The following is a 26,117-nucleotide window of genomic DNA, read 5'->3' as shown; positions in this document are numbered from 1 at the left end:
GGACGCTGCTTGTCATGGAAGTGTGGACAGGTAAGAAAAATAATTTTGTTTTTTTTAAATGTGTCGGAGAAAGGTGCCAGGGGACATTATTACAGGATGGGGTCATTATTACAAGATGGGGGCATTATTACAGGATAGGGGCCAGGATGAGGCACTTTATTACAGGATGGGGGAATTATTACAAGATAGAGGCCAGGATGAAGGACATTATTACAGGATGGGGACACTATTACAGGATAAGGGTCAGGGTGGAGGACATTATTACAGGATGGGGACATTATTACAGGATGGGGGCCAGGATGGAGGACATTATTACAGGATAGGGACATTATTACAGGATGCGGGCACTATTACAGGATAGGGGCCAGGATGGAGGAAATTATTACAGGATAGGGGCCAGGGTGAGGGTCATTATTACAGGATAGGGGCCAGGATTGGGAACATTATTACAGGATGTGGTACATTATTACAGGATGGGGACCTTATTACAGGATGGGGGCATTATTATAGGATAGGGGCCAGGATGGAAGACATTATTACATTATAGGGGCTAGGATGGAGGATATTATTACTGGATAGGGGCATATTATTACAGTATTATTGCAGGATCGGGGCCAGGATGGAGGACATTATTAAAGGATGGGGCATTGTTACAGGATAGGGACCAGGATGAGGAACATTATTACAGGATGGGGGCCAGGATGGAGGACATTATTACAGAATAGGGGCAACGATGGGGCACATTATTACAAGATGGGGGCCAGAATGGGGTAAATTATTACAGAATGGAGACAATATTTCAGGATAGGGGCCAGGATTGGGGACATTATTACAGGATAAGGGCCAGGATGGGGACATTATTACAGGATGGGGGCACATTATTACAGGATGGGGTCATTATTACAGGATTGGGTACATTATTACGGGATGGGGACATTATTACAGGATAGGGGTCAGGATGGGGGACATTATTACAGGATGGGGTCATTATTACAGGATGGGGGCCAGGATGGGGTACATTATTACAGGATGGAGACATTATTACAGGATAGGGGCCAGAATGGGGAACATTATTACAGGATGGGGGCCAGAGGGTGGGGGACATTATTACAGGATGGGAGCCAGGATGGAGGACATAATTACAAGATGGGGGCCAGGATCGAGGACATTATTACAAGATGAGGGCCAGGATGGAGGACATTATTACAGGATGGGGACAAGGATGGGGCACAATATTACACGACGGGGGCAATGATGGGGCACATTATTACAGGGTGGGGACATTATTACAGGATAGGGGCCATGGTGGGGGATGTCAGGTTTTCCACAGCGACGACACCAGGGAGATCACGCAATATCTCACAGTGCCGTCACTGTGTCACGGATTTCGTCCGGAATCGCGAGCACACAATCCAGACTACTCACTTCTTAGGTATCAGCAAGTGACCAGTGAGCGTATGGCATCACACCTCTGGATTCCAATGAATGGAATACGTGTTTACGCCCTCCGTACGGTCACTGTCAGCTTCACGATAGCCTAATTAATATTATTATTCGCTGCCACCACCGTCCAGATATGAAATATAATACAGGCCTGGGCAGATGCGTGTCTCGTCTGTTTATAATTTCTCCGGTTTGTGCCTTACATATCTGACCCTGGCTGGAACTTTTATGTTTTTAATTAATTTTTTGTCTTCTTTATCATTATTCTAATTATTTTTTTCTTTGTTTCCTTAATTTTTTTCTTCCCCCTTTTTTACTTAGTTTGGAAGTGGGACTACATCTTATCCTTTGTGGCAACTTACATCATTGAATACATGGAACAGATCATGTGCACTTTATAACTGTTTTATATGTATCTATCATGCTATAGCTCTGTTGCTACACATTAGTGCTCAATATAAGTTTATCATGCTGCAATGTAAAATGCCTCACTTCCTTTTTCCCTTTTTCCTCTCCCTCCTCTATGCGTTCATTTTTCTATTTTTAGTATATAATTTTTGCTAATTTGCTGTTTTGTGACCTATGATGCGGCGCGCATGCGTACCGGGTGCGTGGCCCTTGGTCCGGGCACGGCTGTCTTTATCCTGGCCGCGCACTTCCGGTTCACGGTCACGTGTTTCCGGGAGTGCGCTGCGAGGTGACGGCCGCTGCCCGCACTGACAGGCCTCAGGACCCGGCGCATGCGCCATAGAACATCGGTCACATATGAGCTTCCGGTCACGTGACCGATAGTGCGATCACGTGATCACGAGGGGAGGCATTTAAAAGGGTCCTTTACTTACCCGACATCATGCCTCTTGAGAAAGCCTATATCAACAGTGGCGAAACGCGCGTCGAGGTCTCTTCTTGGCTAGATGGCGACTTGATCTTGCTTTATTTTCAGTCTACCTGTCCTTCCCTCCTGGCTTCCCTGTGCAACTGGCCGGTAAGCGGAACCCTGAAGTGAATACTATTTCACTTCATCTGCACACAGGTGCGGATAGTAGTGTGTGGTGGCTTGCCGCAAGTGCAATATGTCTATCAGGGCTCACACTCTGTGTTAGTCAGCCGGGATTATGTCACTTATATATAGATTGTACTTCACCATGTTCTGTTTTTAATAATTTATATTGTGACACCACTTTTGTGGATTACATTTTAATTATATTGAATAAAGAAATCTGTTTTATGCCATTTAAGACTCTGTTTCTCCTGTTATACAGATGCCTGCGCTCTGGTAGCATATATGGCTCCAAGGGAAGGAATGATTACAGGACAAAGGAAACAGAGCTATTAAATTTTATATTTAATCCATAAGCGAGGCAGTATTTAGGAAAAATATAAACAAGGATTTTACAAAGGAGGCATTACAATACATAATATGGAGTTACACAAAATAATAAGGATTAAAGAAGAAACTTACTCTATACCATCGCAGGGACAACTTAGCATAGGTGGAGGGGAGATGCTCCAGATTTGATTAGACTGTTATCGAACAGGATCCGTTGCATATATTAAATATGTACTCCCGCAATGAATGAATCTCCAACCTTAGCAAACTATTTTATGCTGAAGGGAGAGACTTGCCCACACCCCGAGGTGCTGACATCGCAGAGGCTGGGCTCCGCCCTTCATGTCTTTATTCAAAAACTCTAACTTCTGGGATAACTTATCGCGCGTTGATCCCAGAAGCCCAAAACTGATACCAAATTTTCTATTATGATTTTACCTTCATTTAGAGATCACACATTGTGCTGTTGCTTTCTGCTATTCTGGTGCTTTTGCGCTACAGCTCCACAGAGGGCTTTATGGTTGCGAAAAAAATTAGCACATCGCTCCTTAGCTGACCCTGCCACTAAAAATATAGGTCCCATTATTATAAGAATTATGGAACTTCAGTTATTCCATATTTTGTATCGGTGCTGGCGAGACTATAGATTTCCTTTTGAAGCTCAGGAAGCAGCTTCAACAGTTACACATAAATTATTGCAAGCCTCCCTCTAATCACCCCTCCATCTGCCAGGGAGAAAGATGCTCGCATTTTAATTAGGTTGTGGCTTTACAAGTCACTTCTACTGTAGGTGATAATTAGCAGAGAGACAGATGCTGGACTGTCAGCTCTCCTGTGACAAATGGGGGATGAGGGAGGGATGAGAGGGCTTCAGGTGAAGAAAGAAAGAATATATTCAATATTTTTCAATATTTCCCTGACAGGGGACATTATTACAGAATAGGGGCCAGAATTAGGAACATTATTACAGGACGGGGACATTATTACAGGATAGGGGCCAGGATGGGGGACATTATTACAGGATGGGGCACATTATTACAGGATGGGAGACATTATTACAGGATAGGGGCCATGGTAGGGGACATTATTACAGGATGGGGGCCAGGATGGGAGACATTATTAAAGAGGCCATGAATGGGGGACAATATTACAGGACAATATTACAGGTTGGGGCCAGGATAGAGAACCTTATTTCAGGGACAGTACTGAAATTTTACATTGAGGACCATAAGACTCTAGTTACTCCAATGTCCATGTTTGTTTCGGATTTTTCTATTTGGGCTTAATCTCTTGTTTTGCTTCTTGGATTTGCCTCCCTTTGTTTGTCAGAAATTTTTGAATGCTAGCTCATATGGTACCAAAAAACACCCATAAAAATTGCATAAAATACGACATTTATAGTTATACAGTGCCTACAAGTAGTATTCAACCCCCTGCAGATTTAGCTGGTTGACACATGCGGAATTAACTTGGCATTGTGACATTTGTACTGTAGATCAGCCTGGAAGTGGGAAATGCACTGCAGCAAATTTTTTTTTTTTTTTAAACGTAAAAAGTTAATTCAAAGTGTCATTTATTATTCAACCCCTCAAACCACAAGAATTCTGTTTGGTCCCCCTAAAGTATTAAGAAGTAGTTCAGGCACCAAGAATAATGAGCTTCACATGTGTGGATTAAAGATCTCTTTTGCCAGCCTTTTCTGACTATTTAAGACCCTCCCCAAACTTGTGAACAGCACTCAGACATGGTCAACATGGGAAAGACAAAGGAGCATTCCAAGGCCATCAGAGACAAGATCGTGGAGGGTCACAAGGCTGGCAAGGGGTACAAAACCCTTTCCAAGGAGCCCTTACGGGCTCGTCTGGAACGGAGACCATTGCGGTGGAGCACGTTACTTGGTCTCCGTTCCAGTCGAGCCCGTAAGGTACCTTTACTTTCAAAGCGTCATGTCAAGGCTCGTCTACAGTTTGCTCATGATCACTTGGAGGACTCTGAGACAGACTGGTTCAAGGTTCTATGGTCTGATGAGACCAAGATCGAGATCTTTGGTGCCAACCACACACGTGACGTTTGGAGACTGGATGGCACTGCATACGACCCCAAGAATACCATCCCTACAGTCAAGCATGGTGGTGGCAGCATCATGCTGTGGGGCTGTTTCTCTGCCAAGGGGCCTGGCCATCTGGTCCGCATCCATGGGAAGATGGATAGCACGGCCTACCTGGAGATTTTGGCCAAGAACCTCCGCTCCTCCATCAAGGATCTTAAGATGGGTCGTAATTTCATCTTCCAACAAGACAACGACCCAAAGCACACAGCCAAGAAAACCAAGGCCTGGTTCAAGAGGGAAAAAGTCAAGGTGTTGGAGTGGCCTAGTCAGTCTCCTGACCTTAACCCAATTGAAAACTTGTGGAAGGAGCTCAAGAATAAAGTCCACATGAGACACCCAAAGAACCTAGATAACTTGGAGAAGATCTGCATGGAGGAGTGGGCCAAGATAACTCCACAGACCTGTGCCGATATGATCAGGTCTTATAAAAGACGATTATTAGCTGTAATTGCAAACAAGGGTTATTCCACAAAATATTAAACATAGGGGTTGTATAATAATTGACCCACACTTTTATGTTTAAAATTTAATAAAATTCAACTGAGCAACATAACTTTTTGGTTTGTAAGATTTATGCTTCTGTTCATAAAACCTACTCTCGTTTGCAGTTTGAAGGCTCTAACTTATTTGCATCTTATCAAACCAGCTAAATCTGCAGGGGGTTGAATACTACTTGTAGGCACTGTATGTGATGTTGAAGTAGTTTCTTCTGCCATAATAAAACTGAGCCAAAAGTTTGATAACTTGATTGTCTTTTCTCAAAATACTAAAGAAACAATAATAGTAACAATAATTCTCCCAAACAAAAACAAAAAGTTGAATTAAGTTTTAGGAAAAATAAACAAAGAACTCTATTCTTGGTTTAATAAGACTTCGACTCTTGTTTTCGAGAAGTTCTGCCTTTGTATTTCACATTCAATATTCTGGGTCAAGCTCTTACGGTGTCAAAAAAAATAAAAAACCATGGACGAAAAGTATTGTTGTACTGTTCTTTTTGGGTGTCAAACCACTTTCTTTTGCCATAATAATTGGCCACTAGTTTATGATTGGATTGTGCTGCCTTAACATACCAGAGAAATAATAATAATAATAATTGAAAAAAAAAAATCCAAAAAGTTGAAAGTTGTTTCATATTGGATGAGGTACCAGTATCCAGCGCACAACTGTAATCTTGGCTGAATGAGAAGGTGTTGGGTTCTGTTCTCATTTCCAGCCCAAATTCCATTCCCTCTCAGGACAGCGCTTGCTGGAACGTGGTCTCGCACATGATCGTCCATGCCCCGCTCCCTGGCTGAGTTCATGCTGTGATCATATTATTGTTTTCATTAAGGAGCTGATGTCATCATGTCGTAGGGGAGTCGTTGGCTTTGATTTAGAACTGGCCGTATAGCGAACATTTATGGACTCTGATTTATACATCCTCCTAATTAACTTGTAGTAATGCTCATTGGGGATTTCAATAGAAATTGTCTCTTTTTTTAACTTTTCCCATTATTTACGTACTGAAAAGATTCAATGTTACCGTTATGTAATGAGGCCGCCATGATAAACAAAGCGAGCCGAGCAATTACTATAAGTGTAAGATGACAGTAGATGACATTGATCTTATTAAAGGGATTTTCTACCGAAGCCTTTTTATTATCTGTTAGTCGGACATGTCGTAAAGCTTTGATAGGTTGTGGTCCTAAGGTACTTGCCATTTAAACTGACTGCACTGATGGAAACCTACCAGTGATCGCAGACTTGAATTATTATTATTTATTATTACTTTAGTGCCATTTATTTCATGGCGCTTTACATGTGAGAAAGGGGTATACACAGCGAAAACAATTACAATAATCTTGAACAAAACATGACGGCGACTGGTACAGAAGGAGCGAGAACCCTGCCAGCGAGGGCTCACAGTCTACAAGGTATGGGTGAGGATACAGTAGGTGAGGGTAGAGCTGGTCGTGCAGTGGTGGCTACTGCAGGTTGTAGGCTTGTCGGAAGAGGTGGGTCTTCAGGTTCGTTTTGAAGGTTTTCACAGTAGGAGAGAGTCTGGTATGTTGGGGTAGAGGGTTCCAGAGTAGGGGGGATGCACGGGAGAAATCTTGTATGCGATTGTGAGAAGAGGAGATAAGAGGGGAGTAGAGAAGGAGATCTTGTGAGGATCGGAGGTTGCGTGTGGGTATGTACCGGGAGACTAGGTCACAGATGTATGAGGGAGACAGGTTGTGAATGGCTTTGTATGCCATGGTTAGGGTTTTGAACTGGAGTCTCTAGGTAATGGGGAGCCAGTAAAGAGATTGACAGAGAGGAGAGGCCGGGGAATAGCGGGGGGACAGGTGGATTAGTTGGGCAGCGGAGTTTAGGATAGATTAGAGGGGTGCAAGAGTGTTAGAAGAGTGGACACAGAGCAGGAGGTTGCAGTAGTCGAGATGGGAGATGATGGGGGCATGCACTAGTAGTTTTGCAGATTCATGGTTGAGGAATGTGCGGATCAGGGAGATTTTTAAGTTGGAGATGGCAGGAAGTGGAAAGGGCTTGGATATGTGGTTTGAAGGAGAGGTCAGAGTCCAGGGTTACCCCAAGGCAGTGAGCTTGTGGTACTGGGGAGAGTGGACAGCCATTGACGTTGATAGATAGGTCAGTTGGGGGGCTTGAGTGAGATGGCGGAAAGATGATGAATTCTGTTTTGTCCATGTTAAGTTTTAGAAATCTAGCAGAGAAGAAGGATGAGATACCGGACAGACATTGTGGGATTTTGGTTAGCAGGGAGGAGATATCGGGTCCAGAGAGGTAGATCTGTGTGTCATCGGCATAGAGGTGATACTGAAAGCCATGAGACTCTATGAGCTGTCCCAGGCCTAAGGTGTAGGTGGAGAAGAGCAGGGGTCCTAGAACTGAACCTTGGGTAACACCAACAGACAGGGGGCGAGATGAGGAGGTGGTGTGTGAGTGGGAGACACTGAATGTCCGGTCTGTTAGGTATGAGGAGATCCAGAATAGGGCCAAGTCTGTGATGCCGAGAGATGAGAGAGTCTGTAGTAAGAGGGAATGGTCCACTGTGTCAAAAGCAGATGACAGGTCGAGGAGGAGGAGGACAGAGTAGTGTCGCTTGGATTTCGCAGTTAGTAGATCGTTGGTGACTTTAGTCAATGCAGTTTCAGTAGAATGGTGCATTGTAGGCGGTCGAAGAGGGAGCAGGAGGATAGGGGGGAGGACAGTTCAGAATGGACGTGTTGTTCCAGTAGTTTTGAGGCATAGGGGAGAAGTGATATGGGGCGATAGCTAGTCAGAGAGGATGGGTCAAGGGAGGGCTTTTTGAGGATGGGTGTGATTGAGGCATGTTTGAAGCATGAGGTTAAGACGTATGGTTCCTATTGACTTTAAATTCCTGCTACAAAGATTCTATCTTAACATAGAGAACATGTGACTAGCAGCAGCCTATCATGGTCACCACTACAGCCAATGATTGGTTGAGTCATTTCCTGTGTGTCAAGAGGGTCAGGAAGAATAGACCACCAGTGGATCCCAGAAGGAGGAATATGAGTAGCAGCAATGAAATTGTGAATTATTACTATTTTTTATGCCCTTCCGACCATTAGTAAAAAAAAAATTTCCAAAGTGGACAACCCCTTTAACAGCACCCCTTTAACCCTCTTCTCCAAAAGGATGCAACTGCATCACTGTATATGTGATCAAAGGATAGGAAAGTGAAATCCTCTAGCTATTAAGCTAAAAAAAGTAAAAAAAAAACAAACAAAAAGCAAATAAATTAAATGTGTTTAAAGAGTATTAAAAATAAAAGACAAATTAAATCACAAAAAATTCATTTCAACCAATAAAGCTGCTTTAATATGAAAAAATAAATAAAAAAGACACAGAAATGGTATTTAAGCATTCGAATTAAACTAAACAAAAAAGTGTGATCATAATATTTAATCTATAACGTGAATACTAAAGAAAAAAAACACCTAAATTGCTTTTTTTTAAATTCATACCTTCTGTGTAATAAAAAACTGAATAAAAAATAATTCTGTACCCCATAATGGTATTAATAAAATCATTAACTCAACAAACAAAACATTGATGAAAAAAAAGCCAGCTCTCAGAATAGGACGACACAAATTAGGATAATTTAAAAAGAACAATGTTTTTATAGCATAAACATATTAAAAAAAATTAAAGCATTTGGCATCGTCTTAATCATACTCACACACAGTATAACATAAAATATACAATGAATGTCGTCAAAACAAAACCCAAATAATCAAATGCAAAATATTGCAAAATTGATTTATTTATTGATATAAATGTGTCAATACCTGGAAAAAAAAACCTGTCAAGCAAAAAAAAAAAATGATATAAAGTTACATCAGCCGAAGGGGAAAAAAAATGTTATGGGTCACAGAAGGTGGGGATCAACAAGCAAATTTAAGTGTCCATCATGAAAGCAAAAAAAAGAAAATGTCTGCGGCAGCACAGTGTTGAGGTTATTACAAAGTTTTCTTAACTTCTCTCATGGATGATCAGCTTATCGTTGACGGAGGTCGGGCTCAGCATGCAGGAGAAACCAAGCATTGAAAGCCAGTCATACAAATGGACAGACAGTAGTGTTGCACGAACATGCTCAGATAAGGTGTTATCCGAGCATGCTCGGGTGCTAACAGAGTATCTTGCGCGTGTTCGAAAAATATGTTCCCGTCGCTGCCACGGCATGTCTCGCGGCTGTCTGACAGCCGAGAGACATTCAGGGATTGCCTAACAACCAGGCAATCCCTGCATGTGGTGTGACTGTCTAACAGCCGCGAGACATGCAGCCACTGTGATGCAAACATATTTTTCGTGCACGCCAAAGACACTCTGTTAGCACCCTAGCATGCTCGGATAACGTCTTATCTGAACACATTCGCAAAAATATAACTGACAACCATGTGAGGCTTGGATGGATGGGCTAGTTCAGCCAGAGTAGGGGCTACTCTCTATCCTGGCATATAGAGGAGGTCCTATGAGGAGGACGTGCATAAGATGGTCTTGGTAAGAAAACCTCTGTAATGGTTCTGTGGTTGGGATAATAAGATTCTCACTTTTAGTCATCAGTTATAAGGGAAGGGTTAGGAGGGGAGTTAAAACCCCCCCAAAAAAATCAAACTCACCTCACCCTTCACCTGTCTTTGCTGCCTCAGTTCCCCGCTGGTCCTCCGCTACCTTCCTAGGTGCCCTATCCATTCTTGCACCGATCTACATTCTTTACTGGCGCTTCCGGAACTGGCTAGGACTTAAAGGGAACCTGTCACCAGAGAAAATGCTATTAACCTGCAGATATGGGGTTAATCTGAAAGTTAATAGGGGTACTATTCTGCCCGGTGCCTGCACTTTGTCGAATGCTGCGGGGAGATAGTTAACTTTATTCTCCCCAGCATCATTCGGTTTTAGTCATGGAGGCAGGGCCAGCACTAGTTTAGTCACCGCTTTGAATATACAGATCGGCTGCTGTAACCGACCCTGACTGACAGTTAGCCCCAATGCAGAGCCAGTATCAGTCAGGGCCGAGGGCACCGTTACAGCTCTGTATTCTCAGACAGATGATTGAACCAACGCCTGCACTGCCCCCATGACTGAAACGGAATACTACTGGGAAGAATAAAGTTCATTTCTCCCTGCAGCGTTCGGCTAAGTGCAGGCACCGGGCAGGTTAGTAATGCTATTAACATGCAGATTAACCCCCATATTTGCAGGTTAATAGCATTTTTTCTGGTGACAGGTTTCCTTTAATACACATTCTGCATAATGTGCACCCCACACGAGACCGTGTAAAGAGGAGACCGGCATTGTAGGTGGCAACTGCCTCCATCTTTGACTGAACTCCTCCTATCAGCTTAAGGTGGTTTTTAATTAATTCTGATTCCTACCTGCCCTTTATATTTGTAGCTTTTAGCCTGGGAGAGGCATGTCTGATAAATATTAGGTTTAGAGCCCCACTAGAGAATGGTACACTTTGTCGTGGCTGGTGAGCTCTCATGAATTGGCCAACTTGTGTGCTAAGAACCTTCATGTTATAAGTATATTCTATATAGCAGTAATGCAGTCCAAATTCCATATATTCAATGTTTGCAGATATGTTGGTGCTCAGCGGTTGTTGCACTCTTTGTTTTTTATCTGTCTATCTATGAATTTATCTATCTACATTGGTAAGTGAAAATTTGTGAATCCTTCAGAATTTTCCATATTTCTGCATTTATTTGACCTATAACAACATCAGACTTTCTGTCCTAAAAGTAGATAAAGAGAACCAAATCAAATAAATTATTTAAAACTATTAGGCTGCCTGTTTATGTAAAGAACAGTGATTTATCAAAGTCTTATCTTCACAACACGTTTGTGGAAGTTTATCATGACATGAACAAAGGAGATTTGTGAGAATCTTAGAAGAAGAGTTGTTTATGCTCGTCATGCTGGAAAAGGGTGCAAAACCAAGTATAAAGACGTTGAATTGTGTATAAATGTAGGAAATAAGAGACCATTATTACCCTCCCCCGGGGATGATCGATCAACAAAGATGACACCAACAACAAGACATATATTAGTCTGCAAGGTCACAAAGAAACTCAAGGTTTCCTTTAAGCAACTAAAGGCCTTTCTCACATTAGCTAGTGTTAATGTTCATGAGTCCACCATCAGCATACACTGAACAACAATGGTGTACATGGAGAAAGACACTGCTCTCCAAAAAAAAAATTCCTGCTCGTCTGCAGTTTGCTAAACATCATCTAGACAAGTCAGAAAGTTATTGGAACGACGTTTTGTGAATTGATGAGACCAAAATAGCGATAAGCGTTATGCTTGGAGAAAGAAAAAACACTGCAGTACAGTATAAAAATCTCATACCACCTGTGAAACCCAATGGTGCTAGTATCATGGTTTGTGTCTGTTTTACTACATCTGGGCAGGACTTCTGGTCATTGATCGAACAATGAATTCTACATTTTATCAGCAAAAGAAAATATCAGGACATCTGTTCGTGGGCTCAATCTCAAGAGAACGCGGGTCATGCAGCAAAACAACGACCCAAAGCCACAAGTCGTTCTACAAAAAAATGGTTAAAGAAGAATAAAGTTAAAGTTTTGGAATGGTCAAGTCATAATCCTGATCTTAATCCTATAGAAATGTTGTGGAAAAACCTGACGCGAGCCGTTCATGGAAGAAAACCACCAGCATAATAGAGATGAAGCGGTTTTGTAGGGAGGAATGAGCTAGAAATCCTCCAAATCGATGTGAAGGACTAATCAAAAATGACCGGAAATGTGTAGATGATAATATCACTGCTCAAAAGCAAAGGTTCACATACTTTTGCCACTCGCAGACTTAATATTGGATCATCTTCCTTATTAAGAAGATGACAAAGTCTAATATTTTTGACTCATTTGCTTGATATGGTTCTTTATCTACTTTTACGACATGTAAAAGTCAATTGTAGTTTTAAGTAAAATTTTTGCAGAAATAAGGAAAATTCAGAAGAGTTTATAAACTTTCAAGTATCTATCTATATATCTATCTATCTATCTATCTATCTATCTATCTATCTATCTATCTATCTATCATCTATCTATTATCTATCTATCTATCTATTATCTATCTAGGTATCTATTATCTATCTATCTATCCATATCTATGTATCTATCTATCTATCTATTATCTATCTATCTATCTGACGCGCCTCCTGGGCCGCGTGGGGAACCCGGAACCGGGCCTCTGGTGGGATGCTGGGGGTGGTAGTCTCAGTGTGGCGGCGACCCGGTCCGTGGCTCAGGGTGGTCAAACCAGTGGCAGTCTTAGTGTAATAACAAATGTCCGACTACGCCACCCGTGGATTGCGGTCAGTGGGGACCGCCGCTGCGCTGCAGACCGCTGAGGCTGATGTTGTAAGCGCAGCCAAGTATGGGATAACTCCCCACGGGAGAAGTATTGCCTCAGGGCAGCTAGTGTGGATGATGGGAGTGATGGTGTGAGCGTCGCAGTACTAATGGTGCTGGTGCAGCGATGAAACACAGAGACGTGTGGTGCAGTTCAGGGTCTTTACTGATGGTATAAAGCAGACCCTCCCGGGAGTAATGGTTAGCAGTAGAGGCCTGGTTAGTCTGTGAGCAAGCAGGATCTCCCCTGGCCAGGCGGAGTTGTAGGCCTCTCCGTCTATCTGCACTCTTTCCTGGCTACCTTGCTGTAAGCGGTTACAAATAGCCCACGTCCCTGAGTATACCGTGTGGTGCTCACCCGTATGGCTGGTGACTTGGGGCCTTCTGTTAGCCTCCGCTCCTGGATGGCGGCGCTGGTCCCTTCCTTGTGACTGAGCCTCCGGGCTTCTATGGCCAGAGGACCTGGAATTCCCTGCCGGCTGGTTTCTGCTGCTGGGTGTATATCAGCCCCCACAGCTTCGGACTCCGGTGTCCGGTTGTAGTATCTTCAGCCAGGGCGTGCTCTGCTCAGCTCCAGCCCCTGGTCTTCAGCTACTGTTCCTACAGAGCTCCTGCTGTATCTTTCCCTCTCCAAGCTCTAACTCTCTAATCCCGCCCCAGACCCAGTTTATAAGGGCAGATTCCTCCCCTCCCAGGTCTGGGCGGGCAGTGTTGCATGCTTAGGGCTCCTGACCAGAGAAACCTCCCACTTGCTCTCAGACATAATATTTCTATTACTGTGGCAACCAGACCCCTGGGGTGCCACATATCTATCTATCTATCTATTATCTATCTATCTATCTTTCTATCTATCTATCTATCTATCTATCTATCTATTATCTATCATCTATCTATAGCTATCTGTCTATCATCTATCTATCATCTATCTATCATATATCTATTATCTATCATACTGTATATCTTTATATTATCTATCTATCAATCAACTATCTATCTAGCTATCATCTATCTATCATCTATCTATCATCTATCTATTATCTATCTATCTATCTGTCTATCTATTATCTAACTATTTATCTGTCTATCAATCTATCTATTTATCATCTATCTATCTGTCTATCTATCTATTATCTATCTATCTATCTATCTATCTACGTATTTTTCAGACCATAAGACACATTTTTTTCCTCCAAAATTTTGGAGGAAAATGGAGGGTGCGTCTTATAGTCCGTTGGGGGGGGGTGTATATTTATGTGTGGTGTGGGGGAAGCGGTAGCGGTGGAGGAGCGGGGCACAGGAGGCAGCAGCCGCCCACTGCAGCCTACACTGTCCCCGCTGCTAAAGAAAATGAATATTCATGAGCGTGGGGAGCACTGAATATTCATGCTCCTTAATAGCGGTACACAGTGTAGACGTGCTGCGGCTGCTGCTGCTGCCGGCTATCTCCTGTGCCCGCTGTTAAAGGGCATGAATATTCAATCTCTCTCCACACCCATGGGCGTGGCCGGCTATAAAGGAGAGTGAAGTCACTGCTCCCCGCGCACACAGTCCCGGCGTGGGGGGCAGTGACTTCCGGCAGCTGATCTCTCCATGTCAGCCGCACATGGCAGTGACGTCATGCGCGGCTCACATGGAGAGATCAGTGCAGGCAGACCGGACGCAGCGCTGGAGAGAAGAGAGGTGAGTATGAGTGTTTATTTTTTTTTAATGTGCAGCATGATGGGGATTAGGGGGACCATGCATACTAGGATAAGGATGAGGGGGCTATACATACCAGGGTAAGGATGAGGGGTGCCATGCATATCAGGATAGGTATGAGGGGTGCCATGCATACTAGGACAGGGATTAGGGGTGCCATGCATACCAGGACAGGGATGATGGGTGCCATGCATACCAGAATAGGGATGAAGGGTGCCATGCATACCAGGATAGGGATGATGGGTGCCATGCATACCAGGATAGGGATTAGGGGTGCCTGCATACCAGGATAGGGATGAGGGGTGCCATGCATACTAGGACAGGGATTAGGGGTGCCAAGCATACCAGGGCAGGGATGAGGGGTGCCATGCATACCAGGACAGGGATGAGGGGTGCCATGCTTACCAGGACAGGGATTAGGGGTGCCATGCATACCAGGACAGGGATGAGGGGTGCCATGCATACCAGGATAGGGATTAGGGGTGCCATGCATACCAGGACAGGGATGAGGGGTGCCATGCATACCAGGATAGGGATTAGGGGTGCCTGCATACCAGGATAGGGATGAGGGGTGCCATGCATACTAGGACAGGGATTAGGGGTGTCAAGCATACCAGGACAGGGATGAGGGGTGCCATGCATACCAGGACAGGGATGAGGGGTGCCATGCATACCAGGGCAGGGATTAGGGGTGCCATGCATACTAGGACAGGGATTAGGGGTGCCATGCATACCAGGATAGGGATGATGGGTGCCATGCTTTCCAGAACAGGGATGAGGGGTGCCATGCATACTAGGACAGGGATGAGGGGTGCCATGCATACTAGGACAGGGATGAGGGGTGCCATGCATACTAGGACAGGGATGAGGAGTGCCATGCATACCAGGACAGGGATGAGGGGTGCCATGCATACCAGGACAGGGATGATGGGTGCCATGCATACCAGGATAGGGGTTAGGGGTGCCATGCATACCAGGACAGGGATGAGGGGTACCATGCATTCTAGGACAGGGAGGAGGGGTGCCATGCATACCAGGATAAGGATGAGGGGTGCCATGCATACCAAGATGGAAGGATGCCAGGCATACCAGGATGGTGATGGGGACCACGTATAAAAGGAAGGGGGGCTGAATATATACCAGGATGGGGGATATTGTCAGAATTGTGGGACATTACCCCTATACCAGTGTCAGCAGAAGAGTCCCTCCCCCTTAAAAGTGCATCATGACCACATTTTTTGCTTACATTTTTATTTTTTTATTTTCCTCCTCGAAAACCTAGGTGCGTCTTATAGTCCGGTGCGTCTTATAGTCCGAAAAATACGGTATCTATCTATCTATCTATCTATCTATCTATCTATCTATCTATCTATCTATCTATCTATCTATCTATCTATCATTGCAGTCATAGACATATGCTTTAAAATATTCCCTCTCACCTCCAGTCCAATTTCCTCATCCAGAGCAAATTATCGTTTGGTAATTTTATCACACTTGTCCAACATCAGGAATTATTAAGATTTAAGATCCCTCAAGAGCTGCGCTCACCCGAAGATGAGGTTATAGTAGTAGACATAGTCAAGTTATGCAGAACATTATATTAAAAGTTAGGAAAAAAAACCTTGAGTGCGACGTGGTAAAGTATGAAATGTCTATGTTTTTATGACTGTACATATGCCCTTTATTATGTATCTTATTAATTCTGCGCTCTGTAGTCATGTCCCATCATAAAACCCTAAACTAGAACTGATTTCCCTCAATTCTGGAGCCGTTAAAAGTAATTACATAAAATCAAATATTGAACGCGCCATTTCATAGTTTACTTTGTTTCCAAATCCCGCCGTAAAATTTCGCAGATTTATGCTGCCCATTTCATATAATATTATTAGGAGAATTTGTTTTAATTGCGTTTCGTCAGGCAGAAACATTGTAACTATTGTGGTTGTGTCTTCACACTTGTTCGCACTGCTCTTAATGGTCGGGTAATTTACGATGGATTTAAAAATCCCACTTATTGTTTTATTGTGATGTCAGAATTTATGTTCAGGACGGTTGGCTGAGAAAATACAGAATTTAATGCAAGTTACAAAGTGGCAGTCAAAGAATCCCAAGGAACTTTTTGTAATTTGCATCAAATCTATTTTGCTGCTAACATTATTTTGCTACAGTTTCCTATGGTGTGTTATTATGTTTAGTTTCTCATTGATTGTATAGCACCAACGTATTCCGCAGTGCAGTATAGACATCTCTCTTAGGTCCTCCTCATACCTGTCCCACAGCCAACGCTCCTACCTGGCCCTTTGATCGGTTCTTCTTTGATCTTCTCCTTCCTTAGAGTCTCTCGGCAGATACCACCTTATGCTGTCACTTTCCAGGACTTCTATAATCAGAAACATCTATTGTTCAAGCTTTTCTTTAGTTGTCCATGATTATTTGAAAGCGTACATACTGTTATATCTTAATGCCCCCGAGCGGCAGCCGGACCTGGCTTACCATCACCACGTCTGTTGACCACACACCAAACTTCATTGTTGTGCATGCTTGTTGCACAACTATCCAAGATGAACAATTCAGCGGGTGATTTTGGACCATTTTGGGGACCTACTTTATCACTTAAAATCCAGAAGGTGCCATGTTCTGATTTGTTTTTCTTTTCTCTATAGCATTTTGTGTCTCGTTGACTGGTTGTCTGGCCATTCTGGAGATGTTCTGATACAGTCGTCTTGCTGTCATTGTTTGGCTATTGTCACAGTTGTTCAGCCCTTGCGTTTGTCCATTTTTTTTTAGCTTTCATCTCAATAAATGGGTTGTCTCAAGATGTAGCCTCAGGAACAGAACACTCCTGGCTTCCTGCTTTGCCGGAGGGGGTGGTACAATCCTAAAGATTGACAGTTCAGGCTAGTAGCAGGGTTGCACCGCTAGTCCGAACATTGCTCTATCCAGCAGGGGGACTGGGATCTGGCCAACTTCAGAGTGCTGAAAGCAGACTGTAAAGCATGGAGCCTGCTTGTGCCACGCTCTCCTTGCCAAGGTAACCGGCCAGAATAGAACTTGCAGGGTGGCCACTAACCTTGCCGACGAGCTGTACAATATAAAAATAAGAACGGAAAGGATTTTTAATAAGGGACAAATTACAAAGTTTCTTGTTTTTACAAGCACTTTGCAATATTACCAATTTTTGAACTTGAGACAACCCCAGGAACTCATTGTTCACTTGCTGCCTAATATATTCCTACCCCTGTCAGGTACCAATTTAATGCCTGATCCATGTACAAACTCCTTACAGATGATGTCCTTGGTCAGATTTGAACCCCGGGACCCCAGAGCTGCCATAAATATTTATTGCTGAAGAAAATCCCTTTAAACGTTCGAGTAATACAAAAACAATAAAAGCAAAATGTATTCTGTAGAATAAAAAAAAAAAAATACCAACCAATATTGTACATCTCAGACCACACAAATGCCCCAAGTCTTACAAACAGAATATCAGGATGTTTTATGACATAATAATGCTAAGACCTCGCAGCTTGTAAATTCTACACCGGTTTAGAAAAACAGACGAGTTTTACAATTCATTTACCAAAGCTTTGATTTTCTAAACAAAAGAAAAGAAAAACTAAGCAAAATATCTTACAAAAACATTTTTGTAAATATTTATCAAAGTTTAAATTTGAAAATCTCCTTCCAATCAGAATTTTCTTTTACTTTTTAGGAACGTTCTCTTGAATATTATCCCCGGACCAGACCTGACATATTTATGAAGTGGCAAACGCAGTTCATAGACTGTCATGAGAATCTTTGTTTATGAGGTCAGGGTTCTCACGCTTAGGTGACACCTGACTTACAGTCTTTGTTTAAGTGAACGAGCCCCGAAAATTCAATTGAGATGCAATTTTTAGTCATTATGAAAAATAGGCTTACCAAATCCTAAATTCAAGATAAGCTCTTTTTATTGTTTTGTATGGCTTCAGAACACTCCAAGGATTCGAACAGGTGTTCCATATACTTTATGAACTCATCGATATTAAATCTTCCCCCAAAATAAATCAGACATGTTATTTAAGAGAAGTTAAAATATCCCCGGCCTCGATGTCCCAGGCTTTTAATGATGTCTCTATTATGTAGGGATCATTAAATTGGACTTAACTGAATCAGGATGATTGTAGGGTTTGCTATGATTTTATATGGAAGGTTGCATTTTAATAAAAGGCCAGCAAATGATACTTTTCTTTTTGTGTCATCCAAACATTTAAAAAAAAAAAATCTAGAAAAAAATCAATATTATCCAAGGAGGCCTAGCATTTTTTTTTTGGTCCCGAGATAAACACAAGTAACAAATCACTAAAGTAAAAAAAAAAAAGTTGAAGGACAGGAAAAATAAAAGCCATGAATTTTTCGCTTTCCTTAAAATTGTATTATCATTGGACAATGTAATGCAGCACTGATGTATTGTCTGTTTTATGAGAAGCTTTTGCATTAGGGACGGGGGAAAATTTCAGCAATGCTCAATGCTATGGATAAAAAGTTGGCTGTGGCTCATAACCACATTGACCCTTAGGGATAGAAGAGAGCACTTTGAATATATTTACACGTTATTCTGCAGGATCAGGGAAAATCCATTTAGAATTTGAGACCCATAATTTGCTATTACTATGAGGAAAACAGCAGAAGTGGATGGAAAGGGGAAGATGGGATGGAAGGAGTTTTTTTGGGTGTGTGTGCTTTATGGCAGCTGCAATGAATGGGAATCAAGTGATCAAGAAGTGTCATAAAATATTACAGTCACTCCCAGAGATTCCAAAAAGTGATGAGGGAGTAGCACACAATGCTTATCTATGACTTGACTGCCTTATTTCATCCTCTAGCAGCAAAAATAAGCTGTAATTTACTCTATTTATAATGAGATGACTCTGCTCATCTTGTCCTAGTCTATACAGCAAAGCGGATGAACTACAGAAAACAAGACATTTCAGTCAATCGTGTCTGCTCTAATGGCCAGTGTGACAACTGCACTATCTCTAGATTTTTTTTAAGAGGATACATTCCTTTTAACATTTTGATCACCTTTCAAAGTCTTGTTGGTTGCAATATTTGACAAAAGGGGACCACTTTTTACTGAGTTAATTTACTAAAGAATGCTCCTATTCATTGTGATATTTCCCTTGTTTCCAGATATTTTCAGAAGATTATGTTACATTAACTAAATTTAATGCAGCCTTTACTAATGTAATGCCATATTTAAAGAGGTCTCTGCCTCCAACAAAAAATTCACTCAACTCCCCTGCTGCATCACTGACCCAAGAACATTTTTCCACTTGATAACAATTCTAATGATACATGGGGTCACTGTACTTTCCACAAATGTTGCATAAATAAATATATAAAGCAAATAACATATATTACAAATGTTCTTTTATCAGAATACTTCTTTCCTCACTTATGAGCCACTTCTTTCTCTCTCCGTCTGCCTCCTGAACTCACAATAAACTCAGAAAAATCATTTTTTTAGTTTGTAAGGTAGCGCTATTCATCATGCTGGGGGATACTCGCTTCACGGGGTTAATTAAAGCACACCAGCCACGTTTTCTGATAACACGACATCCAGCAGTTTATTACACTTCATAACTGCACATAACATAGTCCATCTCAGTGGCTCACCGGCATGGTTATACGCATAACATCAAGGACACCTTTCCAATGGCAGACATGCCCGCTTGGCTTTAGATACAGACTTCAGCAAGGTACAACATTAATGTCCATATAAAGAACCATTTTTACCTTTGCTGGGTCTTAGCTGCTTCTCTCAGCTCTGTTCTGCCACAGCTGTGGCTTTAAGGCTTCCCAGCCGTGGTCTCCAAGCCACGTGCCTTCCAGGGCTACTGCGTCCCAAACACAGGGATTTAGCCTCTTGCCTCACCAGGCCTCTCCAGGCCTCTCTCTTCCAGCCTCTCCAGGCACTCTGATGTCCCACACACAGGGATCAGGCCTCATGCCTTTCACACCTGTTTCAAAACTACCGGGGTTTATATATCAGTCTGTGCACATAGGACCTGTGATGATGTCACAGTCATGTGATCAGTCACCTGACGGGAGGTACATGGTCAGCTAGAACACACCCCCTGGACATTTTAGCAATGCAGCAAGGCGCTACATTACAAGTTAAATCATGTTATTATTCATGCCTCAAAATGCTCTGACCCTGTCACCTAGAATTCTGTTAATTCATATTATAAAATAGCACTCTGGGCAGCCACTGGGACCCAGAGATTTTTTGCAGCTATACAGAGATTTTGTCAAAAATTACTGAAAAAATCACAACACAACTGCGCATTGACAGCTTGATGGCTGGGGATGTTTGGTCGGCATGCACGGTGATTAGAGCATGCGCTGACGGTCAGATCTCATTGGCTGACTACCAGTCTTGTGACCCGAGTCATTAGGTTTATAAGGTCCTGAAGGGCATCTTTCCTATTCACTTTCTCCTTGAAGACGCAAACATACAATGAGCGAAACGCGCGTTGGGGACTTTTTATAGGTGTACTTGTGACTATTTTATCTGTACTATGGGTAAGAATTTGCAATTTGTGCTCTGATTTTCTGACTGTTTGTTGGATACTACAGTGAGGGGTTAAGAACCATAGTGTCTATTACCCCCTCTATGTATATCCGCCACATTGATGCAGTGTTTTCTCTCTTGTTCTCCTATTTCCTATCTGTCTGTCTTTATATTTTATAACAGTGTTTTTTAACCTCTGATGATATATTAATAATTTTTTTTACCTTTATAAGCTCCAGTGTTTTCTCCTTGTTTTTCTTACAACTGTCAGTGATGTCTGACTTTATTTTCATTATCCCTAATCCCATTCAGCCCTGTCCTCAATAAGAGAACCATATCAATGGACTGGTCACTGCCCTCCACAAGAACAACACACTACTCTCCTGCTGCAATTATTCGTCAGGTTTCTGTCTCTGCCACATCTAAGCAGGGTTCACAACGACTGATGGGAAATTAACTCAGAAGTGGTTTAATCAAACTCATCAAATGCATTTTTATTTAAATACCACGTGTGTTTTTTTGCATATATTATTATAGGGTGTTATTTTATATTATTATTACTATATTTGCAACTATGCTTTTGCTCAAATCTAATGAACGCTTCCAAGTTTTATTTATGGATATATCCATAATGAAAAGGAAAAAAAAAAGTTGGCCGCAGCTCCTCTAATAAGTAATATAACTCCTTCCACCCTCGCTCCTTTCTCCGTCTTCTCCACCCAAACACTTTTTGCATTACCCTCATGTTTTCATATAATCCCAGTGTTGGCTATATTCTTCTATTACTTGAAGTAAGGGGCGACACTTACTTCTACAGTGTTTCTATGAGCTAAGCGTGTTGTCTTCCCTAAGCTGGAAGGTTGAAAATAAAAACTCTCGAGAAGCTGAGCTGTTTCTCCTGCTGTGAGGTTACATATTACATAGTTCTGGATATTTTGGTTCTTTCCCTTGGATACGGCTGAGTTATTATGACCGCTTTTGCTTGTAACTGGTAAATTATAGTAAAGGGCAGCATGGTGGCTCCGGGAATCCAGGGTTCATTCCCCTAGGAGACCATCAGCATTGAGTTTGTATATTCTGTCCATGATTGTTCTAGGCTCCTACTTACAGCCCAAGTCACTTGGATGGTGCCAAGCTGCAAATTTGATGAAATGTCCAAGAGGATCCTGTAAAATGAGGAGATCTTCTGGACTCTCAGGCACTCAACAATGCGATAATAATAGAGGTGAGCAAATCGATTTGCAGGACCATAGACTTTGATTGTCAGATGCAAGACATGAGAACATCTTCTATCTGCGGAATCCCCGGCGCCTGTTTTGATTAGCAAGAACAACATTCGTGCATCATGCCGCAATGTTGACATCATGCCAGTCCTACAAATTAAAAATGCCAGTGATTCTGGCACTTAGGAGGTGGTTCATGTACAGTGGAGAAAATAAGCATTTGATACACTGTCGATTTTGCAAGTTTTCCCTCCTCCAGAGAATGGAGAGGACTGTAATTTTTCTCGTAGGTACACTTCACCTGAGAGAGACAGAATCTTAAAAAAAAATCCAGAAAATCACATTGTATGATTTTTACATAATTTTTTTTTACATTTTATTGCATGAAATAAGTTTTTGATACAATAGAAAACATAACTTAATATTTGGTACAGAAACCTTTGTTTGCAATTACAGAGGTCAGACGTTTCCTGTAGTTTTTGACCAGGTTTGCACACACTGCAGCAGGGATTTTGGCCCACTCCTCCATACAGATCTTCTCCAGATTGTTCAGGTTTCGGGGCAGTCGCTGGGCAACATTGAGTTTCAGCTCCCTCCAAAGATTTTCTATTGGGTTCAGGTCATTCTCATGTTGGAAGACCCAGTCCCAACCCATCTTCAATGCTCTTACTGAGGGAAGAAGTTTGTTGGCCAAAATCTCATGATACATGACCCCATGCATCCTCCCTTCAATACGGTGCATTTGTCCTGTCCCCTTTGCAGAAAAGCACCTCCAAAGTATGTCTTAGGTGTTGGGCGTTTGCTGGATTCAAAATGGGTCCAGAACCTTCTGTTGTCTCCCATTCCAGTCCAGCCAGGGCTGATGCTGCTCAGCATCATCATCAATCCCAACACCTAGCTGGTCCACGAGACGTACAGGTTGCCTATTGGGTCTTTGTGCCTAGCAACATTAAGCATAGGTTGTGGAGGGAGACAGGGCTGCTAAAGCCTAAGTCCAGGTTTCTCTGTACTGAGCATGCCCGTGACATGGCGGACCGTGATTGGTGGTTTGGGAGTCAGCTGATCCGGTGACCTGGCACAGCCTGATTGGTCGCGGGTGACGTCACCAATGGTGTGACGGTGGGCAGGGCTTAATCTTTAAAAAGCCCGCCTGTGCTGTCTAGCTCTTTGTTTGAAAAGACTTTCAGACATTTTGGGCATTACCTAATGTTATATGATTTTTGTATTGTTGTACTTTGCTGCCCTCTACTGGCCGTTGTTTTAATACTGTATGTTATAACATGTATTATTCCTGTGTTTACCCACAACACCCCTTCGGTCTGTAACTCCTCCTATCTCCTTTTCCTCATCTCCTTCTTCTTCATCACATCCATCTTGACTACTCATGCTGCAGGACTGGAGAAAGGATTCTCTTGTTACCACTTTACCTGGCGCTTCTAATACCTACAATTCCTACCCTTTCCTCATCCTTCACTTTCCCTCATCTCACCTCATCAAGAACTGTAAATAAATCTATTGAATTCATCACTGCATCATCATTCCGGATTACCACGTGCAGTTCATGAGGAACAGGAGCGCAGGTCAGTGAGTTGACGCTATATGCCACTGCTTATACAGAGATCCGTGTCACATCCCTCAGACACATCTCGCCCCACGTACATCTGTGGCAGAATACTGCCCACAAACATGGTGGCGCTCTCTGATTATTGAGCAGTGATGGTGTTGTGTGGATGCTTGGTCTTTTGAGCTCCACGTGTACTTTAGTGGAAATAGGCAGGTTTAGAGGAAATAGGCAGGTTTAGTGGAAATAGGCAGGTAGCTTCGTCTGACAGACTGGCTCCGACTAGGAGGTCGCCATACACCCCAAGCAGTCTGCAGACGCCGTATTCCCGGTACCTCCTGTAAGCCACGTGGAGTGATTCTCCTCAGTCCAGTAGCACGCCAGCTGAGAGCACTTACACGCCGGCGTGAGTCACACACGCATCCTAGCGCCAACTGTGTAGTCCCTGTGCTGCAACAGGACTACAGATACAGTACTTTATTTATCACACATCTCTCGTGCAGTTAACGGAGATAGTGCAAATTCCTATTCCCGCTCCAGTGTGCTGTAACACGGAGGGGATTGTTATTTAAGTTGGTTGTTTTACCTTCTCACCCGGAAGGTGTTCGGCAGCAGTCCACCAGGCTGCATCGCGGACCCCGGGGTCGGTTGCGTTCCATTATGATAAAGTTGTTTGCAACCGTCCCCTTAACAGTATGATGTTTCCCCCAACATGCTTCACAGTTGAGACGGTCTTCTTGGGGTTGTACTCATCCTTCCGCTTCCTCCAAACATGGCGAGTGGAGTTGATACCAAAAAGTTCTATTTTTGTCTCATCTGACCACATGACCTTCTCCCATGCCTCCTCTGGATCATCCAGGTGGTCAATGGCAAACTTCAAACGGACCTGGACATGTGCTGGTGTGAGCAAAGGGACCTTGCGTGCACTGCAGGATTTTTTAATCCATGACGGCATAGTGTATTACTAATGGTAATGTTTGAGACTGTGGTGTCAGCTCGCTTCAGGTCATTGACGAGGTCCTCCTGTGTAGTTCTGGGCTGATTCCTGACCTTTCTCAGAATCATCCTTACCCCATGATGTGAGATCTTGCATGGAGCCCCAGACAGAGGAAGACTGACAGTCATCTTGTGTTTCTTCCATTTTCCAATAGTTGTGCCAACAATTGTTGCCTTCTCACCAAGCTGATTGCCTATTGTCCTATAGCCTATCCTAGCCTTGTGCAGGTCTACAATTTTGTCCCTGGTGTACTTAGACAGCTCTGTGGTCTTGACCATGGTGGAGAGGTTGGAGTGTGATTGATTGAATGTGTGGACAGGTGTCTTTTATACAGGTAACGAGTTCAAACAGGTGCAATTAATACAGGTAATGAGTGCAGAGTAGGAGGGCTTAAAGAAAAACTTACTTTTTCTATAGGCTGTATCTGGTATTGGAGCTCATCTCCCATAAGTGACACATACACTGTATATACCAAAACTATGAGAGCTAGAATTCTTGCTGGTTGGTAGGTGATCAAATACTTATTTCATGTAATAAAATGCAATTTAATTATGTAAAAATCATAAAATATTATTTTCGTTTTTTTATTTTTAGATTCTGTCTCTCACAGGTGAAGTGTACCTACGATAAAAATTGCAGACCTCTCCATTCTTTGTAGGTGGGAAAACTTGCAAAATTGTCAGCGTATCAAATACATATTTTCCCACTGTAGTTCCTGTGACTAAGGACTATGACGTGGCCACTGGACCAGGGATCCGCTTATCTCTCTATTTGGTGTTTTTTACTTACATGCTTCATACTCCATTCAATTTAGTATATTGCAGGAAAGAGTTGAGTTGCAACAGCCCTTTACTTTCTCCCTGCTAAGAGATGACTAAAGAGGTGAAACATGATAAAAGCCATCTAGGCGGTTTGTATGGATGAAGAGGATCATAAAAAACATCACCTGTTAGTCACTTAATGTTATTACTGTATTTTAGAGTGCTAGTAAGCTTTCAGTGTATTTTCTGTGTAGGAAAGGGCTGTTGTAACTCAGTGTCAAGTTACAACAGCCCTTTACTTTCTCAAGGCTGAGATCTGACTCAATAGGTGAAATATTAAAGCGGTACATGTAAAATAGTCTAAATGTCCTAATGATACAAGGAGTTGAAAGCTGTCAGTGTATCTGCTGAGCAAATTTGCTCCCTAATGAAGTCCTGTGATTACTGCAGCCTCAGCACTAATTGTTTGTGAGAGAATGAGTATAATATGAGCTAGCAGGCTTTGAGACACCGTGATTGCTAACCAGCAGCAGCATCTTT

General features: G+C 42.7%; 1 long non-coding RNA gene across 1 annotated transcript in view; it reads left to right on the top strand.

Moving 5' to 3' along the window:
• Positions 1-2,241: 2,241 nt before the first annotated feature.
• Positions 2,242-26,117, top strand: part of LOC141258296 (uncharacterized) — a 257,938-nt gene continuing 234,062 nt past the window's right edge. The window contains exon 1 of the long non-coding RNA XR_012318273.1: positions 2,242-2,428. This is a non-coding gene — a long non-coding RNA (uncharacterized lncRNA). The remainder of the gene's footprint in view (positions 2,429-26,117) is intronic.

This window comes from Phyllobates terribilis, unplaced genomic scaffold (assembly GCF_046119375.1).
Source record: "Phyllobates terribilis strain yellow unplaced genomic scaffold, ASM4611937v1 Scaffold_3__8_contigs__length_932513732, whole genome shotgun sequence".
NCBI lineage: Eukaryota > Metazoa > Chordata > Amphibia > Anura > Dendrobatidae > Phyllobates > Phyllobates terribilis.
The sequence above is the reverse complement of the archived record's forward strand: the minus strand, read 5'-3'. Positions and strand labels throughout refer to the sequence as shown.